Source organism: Aristolochia californica, unplaced genomic scaffold, assembly GCF_029961685.1.
Source record: "Aristolochia californica isolate CCGP_79_NKW_82.1479 unplaced genomic scaffold, dmAriCali1.0.hap1 SCAF_1, whole genome shotgun sequence".
Lineage (NCBI taxonomy): Eukaryota > Viridiplantae > Streptophyta > Magnoliopsida > Piperales > Aristolochiaceae > Aristolochia > Aristolochia californica.
Window position 1 is genome coordinate 45,082,747 of NW_027181770.1, and position 11,024 is coordinate 45,093,770.

Below are 11,024 nucleotides of genomic sequence, written 5' to 3' on the forward strand. Positions count from 1 at the left end.
ATTGATATGCATGCTTGAAACATGTTAAAGTTGCAAGTGACCTATGGATCCAAAACTTTTAAAGAGAATAAAAAACGCGCATTAAATTCTCAAGTGAACACACGGTCGGATATTTCCCGAGTTAAACAATCCATTATTTTTTATGTTTGCAAAAAGCTAACCTAACAATTATAGATGATTGGATAGTGATTTATCATGCATAACGGGCTAAATTTTTATATGAAATGACTTTTGGATTGGAAGTCAACACTCAGTTAAAAACCCCTTGCCTCCCCCTTTTTCCCGACGAGTAGAAGACCTGAGATATAAAAACTGAAAAGAGCTTACAATCCCTAAAAATTACAGACACTCTTTGGGATTATCTCTCTCTACATTTATGCATTGTCCATCTCCATTTTAGATGTACACTTTTTTCTTAAATCAAAACTTTGAGTTTTCGCTCTCCATTCATCCCATAAACAAAAAAGGCAAAAAGATCACAAAAAAATGGAACTTTAAGAGTTTATGTATGGAAAAAGTATAAAACAACAATAAATGTAGGTAAAGAAAATTTATTCACTCACCACTAAAGAAATCGAAAGTTTTGTCAACCATGTTTGGGAAATTCCACTAGTTCAATAGCTCGGAATTTTAGAAGAAAGAGATTTCTTCTACACATGCTTTAAAAATGGATATGCATGCTTGAAACAAGTTAAAGATGCAAACGACCTATGGATCGAAAGCTTTTAAGGAGAATAAAAAATGCTCTTTAAATTCTCAATTGAACGTGCGGTGGGATATTTACACAAGTCAACAATCCATTAATTTGCCCGTTATCTAAAGCAGACCTAAAAATCATTGATGATTGTAAACTGATTTATCATGCGTAATGGGATGTTTTTGTAAGAAATGACTTATGGATTGGGAATCAACACTCAGTTGAAAACCCCCCACCTCCCACTTTTCCCGACGATTCCAAGACCTTGGATATAAAAATTAAAAAGAGCTTACAATCCCTAAAAATTATGGACACTCTCTGGAAATATCACTCTCTACATTTGTGCATTGTGCATGTCCATTTTAGATGTACATTTTTTTCTTAAATAAAAACTTTGAGTTTTAGCTCTCCTTTCATCCCGTGAACAAAAAAGGCAAAAAGATCACAAAAAACAGGAAAATTTTAGAGTTTATGTATTGAAAAAGTTTAAACCAACAACAAATGTCAGTAAAGAAAATTTATTCACACACCAGAAATGAAATCAAAAGTATTGTTATCCAAGTTTGGGAAATTCCACTAGTTCAACCTAATTGCTTGGAATTTTACAAGAAAGAGATTTCTTCTACACATGCTTTAAAAATGGATATGCATGCTTGAAACATGTCAAAGATGCAAATGACCTATGGATCCAAAGCTTTTAAAGTGAATAACAAGCGCTCATTAAATTCTCACGTGAACCTGCGGTGGGATATTTACCCGAGTCAAACAAACCATTATTTTGCCCGTTTTCAAAAAGCTGACCTAACAATCATGGATGATTGTAAAGTGATTTATCATGCGTAACGGGCAATATTTTTTTAGGAAATGACTTATGGATTGGGATTCAACACTCAGTTAAAAATCCACCGCCTCTCCCTTTTCCCAAAGATTGCAAGACCAGAGATATAAAAACTAAAAAGAGCTTACAATCCCTAAAATTTGTAGACACTCTGTGGAATTATCTCTCTCTACATTTGTGCATTGTGCATCTCCATTTTAGATGCACACATTTTTCTTAAATTAAAACTTTGAGTTTTCGCTCTCCCTTCTTCCTCTAAACAAAAAAGGAAAATAGATCACAACAAGGTGAACATTTTTGAGTTTATGTAAGGAAAATTTTTAATACAATAACAAATGTAAGTAAAGAAATTTTATTCACACACGACAAATGAACACAAAAATTTTGTTATCCATGTTTGGGAAATTCCACTAGTTCAACCCTAACAGCTTGAAATTTTACAAGAAAGAGATTTCATCGACATATGCTTTAAAAATGGATAAACATGCTTGAAACATGTTAAAGATGAAAATGACCTATAGATCCAAAGCTTTTAAAGAGAATAACAAACGCTCATTAAATTCTCAAGTGAACGTGCGGTGGGATATTTACCCAAGTCAAACAAGCCATTATTTTGCCCGTTTGCAAAAAGTTGACCTAAAAATCATGGATGATTGTAAAGTGATTTATCATGCGTAAAGGGCTATATTTTTGTATGGAATGTCCTATGGATTGGGAGTCAACACTCAGTTCAAAATACTCCGCCTACTCCTTTTCCCGACGATTGTAAAACCTTAGATATAGAAACTAAAAAGAGCTTACAATCCCTAAAAATTACAGACACTCTTTGGAATTATCTCTCTTTACATTTGTGCATTGAGCATCTCCAGGTTAGATGTACAATTTTTTCTTAAATTAAAACTTTGAGTTTTCACTCTCCCATTATCCATAAAATTTTAAAGTTTATGTATGGAAAATGTTTAAAACAATAACAAATGTAAGTAAAGAAATTTTATTCACACACCAGAAATGAACACAAATGTATTCTAATCCAAGTGTAGGAAATTCCACTAGTTCAACCCTAATAGCTTGGAATTTTACAAGAAAGAGATTTCTTCTACACATGCTTTAAAAATGGATATGCATGCTTGAAACATGTTAAAGATGCAAATGACCTCTGGATCTAAAGCTTTTAAAGAGAATAACAAACGCTCATTAAATTCTCAAGTGAACCTGCGGTGGGATATTTACCCGAGTCAAACAAGCCATTATTTTAGCTGTTTGCAAAAAGCTGACCTAACAATCATGGTTGATTTTAAAGTGTTTTATCTTGCATAACGGGCTATATATTTTAAAGAAATAACTTATGGATTGGGAATCAACACTCAGTTAAAATTCCTCCGCCACCCCCTTTTCTTGACGATTGCAAGACATGAGATATAAAAGGGCATACAATCCCAAAAAATTAAAAACACTCTTTGGAATTATCTCTCTCTACATTTGTTCATTGTGCATCTCCTTTTTTTATGTACATTTTTTCTTAAATCAAAACTTTGAGTTTTCGCTCTCCCTTCATCCCGTAAACAAAAAAGGCAAATAGATCACAAAAAAATGAAAATTTTAGAGTTTACGTTTGAAAAAATTAAAAAAAAATGCAAGTAAAGAAAATTTATTCACACACTACAATGGAACACAAAAATTTTGTTATTCAAGTTTCGGAAATTCCACTAGTTCAACCCTAATAGCTTGGAATTTTACTAGAAAGAAATTTCTTCTACACAAGCTTTAAAAATTGATATGCATGCTTGAAATAAGTTAACAAAGCAAATGAACTATGGATCCAAAGCTAGTAAAGAGAATAACAAATGCACATTAAATTCTCAAGTGAATGTGCAGTGGGATATTTACCCGAGTCAAGCAAGCCTTTATTTTGCCCGTTTGCAAAAAGATGACCTAACAATCATGGATGATTATAAAGTGATTTATCATGCGTAATGGGCTATATTTTTGTAAGAAATGACTTATGGATTGGGAGTGAACACTCAGTTAAAAATCCCCTGCCTCCCCCTTTTCTCAACGATTGCGAAACCTGAAATATAAAAACTTAAAAGAGCTTAGAATCCCTAAAAATTACACACTCTTTGGAATTATCTCTCTCTACATATGTGTATTGTGCATCTCATTTTTAGATGTACACTTTTTTTGAAATCAAAACTTTGAGATTTCGCTATCCGTTCATCCCGTAAACAAAAAAGGCAAATAGATCTCAATAAAATGAAAATTTTAGAGTTTCTGTTAGGAAAAAGTTTAAAATAATAACCAATGTAAGTAAAGAAAATTTATTCACACACCACAAATGAACACAAAAGTTTTGTTATCCAAGAGTTGGAAATTCCACTAGTTCAACCCTAATAGCTTGGAATTTTAGAAGAAAGAGGTTTCTTCTACACATGCTTAAAAAGGGATATGCATTCTTGAAACTTGTTAAAGATGCAAATGACCTATAGATCCAAAGCTTTTAAAGGGAATAACAAACGCTCATTAAATTCTCAAGTGAACGTGCGATGGGATATTTACCTGAGTCAAACAATCCATTATTTTGCCCGTTTGCAAAAAGCTGATTTAACAATCATGGATGATGGTAAAATGATTTATCTTGCGTAATGGGCTATATTTATTTAAGAAATAACTTGTGGATTTTGAATCAACACTCAGTTAAAAATCCCCCGCCTCCATCTTTTCCCGACGATTGCAAGTCTTGAGATATAACGGCTTACAATCCCTAAAAATTATAGACACTCTTTGGAATTATCTATCTCTACATTTTAGCATTTTGCATCTCCATTTTTTATGTACACTTTTTTCTTAAATCAAAACTCTGAATTTTTCGCTCTTCCTTCGTCCTGTAAACAAAAAAGGCAATAGATCATAACAAAATGAAAATTTAATAGTTTATGTATGGAAAATGTTTAAAAATATAATAAATGTAAGTAAAGAAAATTTATTCACACACACAAAATGAACACAAAAGTTTTGTTATCCAAGTTTGGGAAATTCCACTAGTTCAACCCTAATAGCTTGGAATTTTACAAGAAAGAGATTTCTTCTACACATGCTTTAAAAGTGGATATGCATGCTTGAAACATGTTAAAAATTCAAATGACCTATGGATCCAAAGCTTTTAAAGAGAATAACAAACGCTCTTTAAATTCTACACAAAATGTGCGGTGGGATATTTACCCGAGTCAAACACGCGATTATTTTGCCCGTTAGCAAAAAGCTGACCTAAGAGTCATGGATGATTGTAAAATGATTTCTCATGCGTAACGGGCTATATTTTTGTAAGAAATGACTTATGGATAGGGAGTCAATTCTCACTAAAAAATCCCCCGCCTCCCCCTTTTCCCGACGATTGCAAGACCTGAGATAGAAAAACTAAAAAGAGCTTACAATCCCTAAAAATTACAGACACTCCCCTGCCTCCTCCTTTTCTCGATGATTTCAAAACTTCAGATATAAAAACTAAAAACAGCTTACAATCCCTAAAAATTACAGACACTCTTTGGAATTCTCTCTCTCTACATTTGTGCAATGTGTATCTCCATTTTAGATGTAAACTTTTTTCTTAAATCAAAACTTTGAGTTCTCGCTCTCCCTTCATCCCGTAAACAAAAAAGGCAAATAGATCACAACAAAATGCAAATTTTAGAGTTTAAGTATGGAAAAAGTTTAATACAATAACAAATTTAAGTGAAGAAAATTTATTTTCACACCACAAATGAACACAAGTTTTTTTATCAGAGTTTGGGAAATTCCACTAGTACAACCCTAATAGCTTGGAATTTAACAAGAAAGAGATTTCTTCTACACATGCTTTAAAAATGGATATGCATGCTTGAAACATGTTAAAGATGTAAATGACATATGGATCCAAAGCATTTTAAGAGAACAACAAACGCTCATTAAATTTTTCAGGTGAACGTGTGGAGGGATATCTACCCGAGTCAAACCAGCCATTATTTTGCATGTTTGCAAAACGCTGACCTAACAATCATGGATGATTTTAAAGTGATTTATCATGCATAACAAGCTATATTTTTGTAAGAAATGACTTATGGATTGGGAGTCAACACACAGTTAAAAATCCCCCACCTCCCCCTTTTCCCGACGATTTCAATACTGGTGATATAAAAACTAGAAAGTGCTTACAATCCCTAAAAATTACAGACACTCTTTGGAGTTATCTCTCTCTACATTTGTGCATTATGCCTCTCCATTTTTGATGTACAGTTTTTCTTAAATCAAAACTTTTAGTTTTCGCTCTCCCTTCATCCTGTAAACAAAAAAAGAAAACATATCAAAACAAAATGAAAATTTTTGAGTATAATTATTGAGAAAGTTTAAAGCGAAAAAAAAATCTACGTAAAGAAAATTTATTCACACACCACAAATGAACACAAAAGTTTTATTATCCAAGTTTGGGAAATTCCACTAGTTCAACCCAAATTGCTTGGAATTTTACAAGAAAGAGATTTCTTCTACACATGCTTCAAAAATAGATATGCATGCTTGAAACATGTTAAAGATGCAAATGACCTATGGATCCAAAGCTTTTAAAGAGAATAACAAACGTTCATTAAATTTTGGAGTGAACGTGCTGTGGGAACGTTACCCGAGTCAAACAAGCCATTATTTTGCCTATTTGCAAAAGGCTGACCTAACAATCATTGATGATTATAATGATTTATCATGCGTAACGGGCTAAATTTTTTTTTGAAATGACTTTTGGATTGGGAGTCAACACTCGATTAAAAATCCCCCGCCTCCCCCATTTCCCGACAATTGTAAAACCTTAGATATAAAAACTAAAAAGAGCTTACAATCCAAAAAATTATAGACAATCTTTGGAATTATCTCTCTCTATATTTTTGCATTGTGCTTGTCCATTTTAGATGTACACTTTTTTCTTAAATTGAAACTTTGAGTTTTCATTCTCCCTTCATCCCGTAAACAAAAAATGCAAATAGATGAAAACAAAATAAAAATTTTAGAGTTTATGTATGGAAAAAGTTTAAAACAATTACAAATGTAAGTGAAAAAATTTTATTCACACACCACAAATGAACACAAAAGTTTTGTTATCCAAGTTTGGGAAATTCCACTAGTTAACCCTAATAGCTTGGAATTTTACAAGAAAAGGATTTCTTCTACACATGCTATAAAAATGGATATGAATGCTTGAAACATGTTAAAGATGCAAATGACCTATGGATCCAAATCTTTTAAAGAGAATAACAAACGCTCATTAAATTCTCAAGTGAACGTGCGGTGGGATATTTACCCGAGTCAAACCAGCCATTATTTTGCATGTTTGCAAAATGCTGACCCAATAATCATGGATGATTGTAAAGTGATTTATCATGTGTAATGAGCTATATTTTTGTAAGAAATTACTTATGGATTGGATGTCCACACTCAGTTAACAATCCCTCGCCTCCTCCTTTTCCGGACGATTGCAAAACAAGAGATATAAAGAAAAAAACAACTTACAATCCCTAAAAATTATAGACAGTCCTTGGATTTATCTCTCTCTACATTTGTGCAATGTGCATCTTAGTTTTAGATGTAAATTTTTTTCTTAAATCAAAACTTTGAGTTTTCGCTCTCCCTTCATCCCATAAACAAAAAAGCCAAATAGATCTCAACAAAATGCAAATTTTAGATTTTATGTATGGAAAAAGTTTAACACAATAACAAATTCAAGTAAAGAAAATTTATTCTCACACCACAAATGAACACAAGTTTTTTTATCCAAGTTTGGGAAATTCCACTAGTTCAACCCAAATAGCTTGGAATTTTACCAAAAAGAGATTTCTTCTACACATGCTTTAAAAATGCATATGCATGCTTGAAACATGTTAAAGATCCAAAGCTTTTTAAGAGAACAACAAACACTCATTAAATTCTCAAGTGAACGTGCGGAGGAATATTTACCCGAGTCAAACCAGCCATTATTTTGCCTATTTGCAAAAAGGCTGACCTAACAATCATGGGTGATTGTAAAGTTATTTATGATGCGTAACGGGTTATATTTTAGTAAGAAATGACTTTTGGATTGGGAATGAACACTCAGTTAAAAATCCCCTGCCTCCCCATTTTCCATACGAATGGAAAACCTGAGAAACAAAAACTATAAAGAGCTTACAATCCCTAAAAATTACAAACACTGTTTTGAATTATCACTCTCTACATTTGTGCATTGTGCATCTCCATTTTAGATGTACACTTTTTTCTTAAATCAAAACTTGGAGTTTCGCTCTCCCATTATCCCGTAAAAAAAAAGGGCAAGTAGATCACAATAAAATAAAAAAATTAGAGTTTATGTATGGAAAAAGATTAAAATAATAACAAATGTAAGTAAATAAAATTTATTGACACACCACAAATGAACACAAAATTTTTGTTATCCAAGTTTGGGAAATTCCACTAGTTCAACCCAAATAGCTTGGAATTTTACAAGAAAGAGATTTCTTCTACACATGCTTTAAAAATGGATATGCATGCTTGAAACATGTTAAAGATGCAAAGGACCTATGAATCCAAAGCTTTTAAAGAGAATAACAAACGTTCATTAAATTCTGGAGTGAATGTGCGGTGGGAAAGTTACCCGAGTCAAACAAGCCATTATTTTGATTGATTGCAAAAAGCTGGCCTAACAATTATGGATGATTATAAAGTGATTTATCATGCGTAACAGTCTATATTTTTTTTAAGAAATGACTCATGGATTGGGAGTCAACACTCAATTAAAAATCCCCCGCCTCCCCCTTTTCCCGACAATTGTAAAACCTTAGAGCTTACAATCCTAAAAAATTATAGACAATCTTTGGAATTATCTCTCTCTATATTTTTGCATTGTGAATCTCCTTTTTAAATGTAAACTTTTTTCTTAAATTAAAACTTTGAGTTTTCGTTCTCCCTTCGTCCCGTAAACAAAAAAGGCAAATAGATAATAACAAAATAAAATTTTTAGAGTTTATGTATGGAAAAAGTTTAAAACAATAAAAAATAGAATTAAAGAAAATTTATTCACACTCCACAAATGAACACAAAAGTTTTGTTATCCAACTTTGGGAAATTCCACTAGTTCAACCCTAATAGCTTGGAATTATACAAGAAAGAGATTTCTTCTACACATGCTTTAAAAATGGATATGCATGCTTGAAACATGTTAAAGATGCAAATGAACTATGGATCAAAAGCTTTTAAAGAGAATAAAAAGGCTCATTAAATTCTCAAGTAAAGGTGCGGTGACATATTTACCCTAGTCAAACAAGCCATTATTTTTCCCGTTTGCAAAAACTGACCTAACAACAAGGATGATTGTAAAGTGATTTATCATGCGTAACATGCTATATTTTTTAAAAAAATGACTTATGGATTGGGAGTCAACACTCAGTTAAAAAATCCCCCGCCTCCCCCTTTTCCCTACGATAGCAAAACCGAAGATATAAAAACTAAAAAGAGCTTACAATCCCTAAAACTTACAGACACTCATTGGAATTATCTCTCTCTACATTTGTGCATTGTGCATCTCCGTTTTAGATATACAACTTTTTCTTAATTAAAAACTTTAAGTTTTCGCTGTCCCTTCATTCTGTAAAAAAAAAAGGCATATAGATCACAACAAAATGAAAATTTTAGTGGTTATGTATGGAAAAACTTTAAAACAATAACAAATGTGAATAAAGAAAATTTATTCACACACCACAAATGAACACAAAAGTTTTGTTAGCCAAGTTTGGAAAATTCCACTAGTTCAACCATAATAGCTTGGAATTTTATACGAAAGAGATTTCTTCTACACATGCTTTAAAAATGGATATGCATGCTTGAAACATGTTAAAGATGCAAATGACCTATGGATCCAAAGCTTTTAAAAGAGAATAAAAACGCACATTAAATTCTCAAGTGAAACGTGCGTTGGGATATTTACCCGAGTCAAACAAGCCATTATTTCCCCCGTTTGCAAAAAGCTGACCTAACAATCATGGATGATTTTAAAGTGATTTATCATGCATATCAGGCTATATTTTTTAGAAAAATGACTTAAGGATTTGGAGTCAACACTCAGTTAAAAATCCCCCGCCTCCCCCTTTTCCAAACGATTACAAAACCTGAGAAATAAAAACTAAAAAGAGCTTACAATCCCTAAAAATTATAGACACTCTTTGGAATTATCTCTCTCTACATTTGTGCATTGTGCATCTCCGTTTTAGATGTACAATTTTCTCTTAAATAAAAACTTGAGTTTTCGCTGTCCCTTCATTCCGTAAACAAAAAATTCAAATAGACCACAACAAAATGAAAATTTTAGTGGTTATGTATGGAAAAAGTTTAAAACAATAACATATATTAGTAAAACAAATTTAATCACACACCTCAAATAAACACAAAAGTTTTGTTATCCATGTTTGGGAAATTCCAGTAGTTCAACCCTAATAGGTTGGAATTTTACAAGAAAGAGATTTCTTCTACACATGCTTTAAAAATGGATATGCATGCTTTAAACCATGCTTTAAATATGTTAAAGTTTGAAATGACCTATGGATCCAAAGCTTTTAAAGAGAATAACAAACGCTCTTTAAATTGTCAAGTGAACGTGCGTTGGGATATTTACCCGAATCAAACAAGCCATTATTTTGCCTATTTGCAAAATGCTAACCTAACAATCAAGGATGACTATAAAGTGATTATCAAGCGTAACGGGCTATATTTTTGTATGAAATGGCTTATGAATTGGGAGTCAACACTCAGATAAACATCCCCCGCCTCGCCCTTTTCACTATAATTGCAAAACGTGAGATATAAAAACTAAAAAGAGCTTACAAACACTAAAAATTACAGACACTCTTTGGAATTATCTCTATCTACATTTGTGTATTGTGCGTCCCCATTTTAGAAGTAAAATTTTTTCTTCAATCAAAACGTTGAGTTTTCGCTCTCCCTTCATCCCATAAACGAAAAAGGGAAATAGATCACAACAAAATGTAATTTTTAAAGTTTAAGTCTAGAAAAAGTTTTACAAAATAACAAATGTAAGTAAAGAAAATTTATTCACACACCAAAATTGAAATAAAAAGTTTTGTTATCCAAGTTTGGAAAATTCCACTAGCTCAACCCTAATTGCATGGAATTTTACAAGAAAGAGATTTCTTCTACACATGCTTTAAAAATGGATATGCGTGCTTGAAACATGTTAAAGATGCAAATGACCTATGGATCCAAAACTTTTAAAGAGAATAACAAACGCTCATTTAATTCTCAAGTGAACATGTGGTGCGATATTTACTCGAGTCAAACAAGCCATTATTTTGCCCGTTTGCAAAAAGTTGACCTAGAAATCAAGGATGATTGTAAAGTAATTTATCATGTGTAACGGGCTATATTATTTTAAGAAATGACTAATGGATAGGGAGTCAACACTCAGTTAAAAATCCCCCGCCTCCC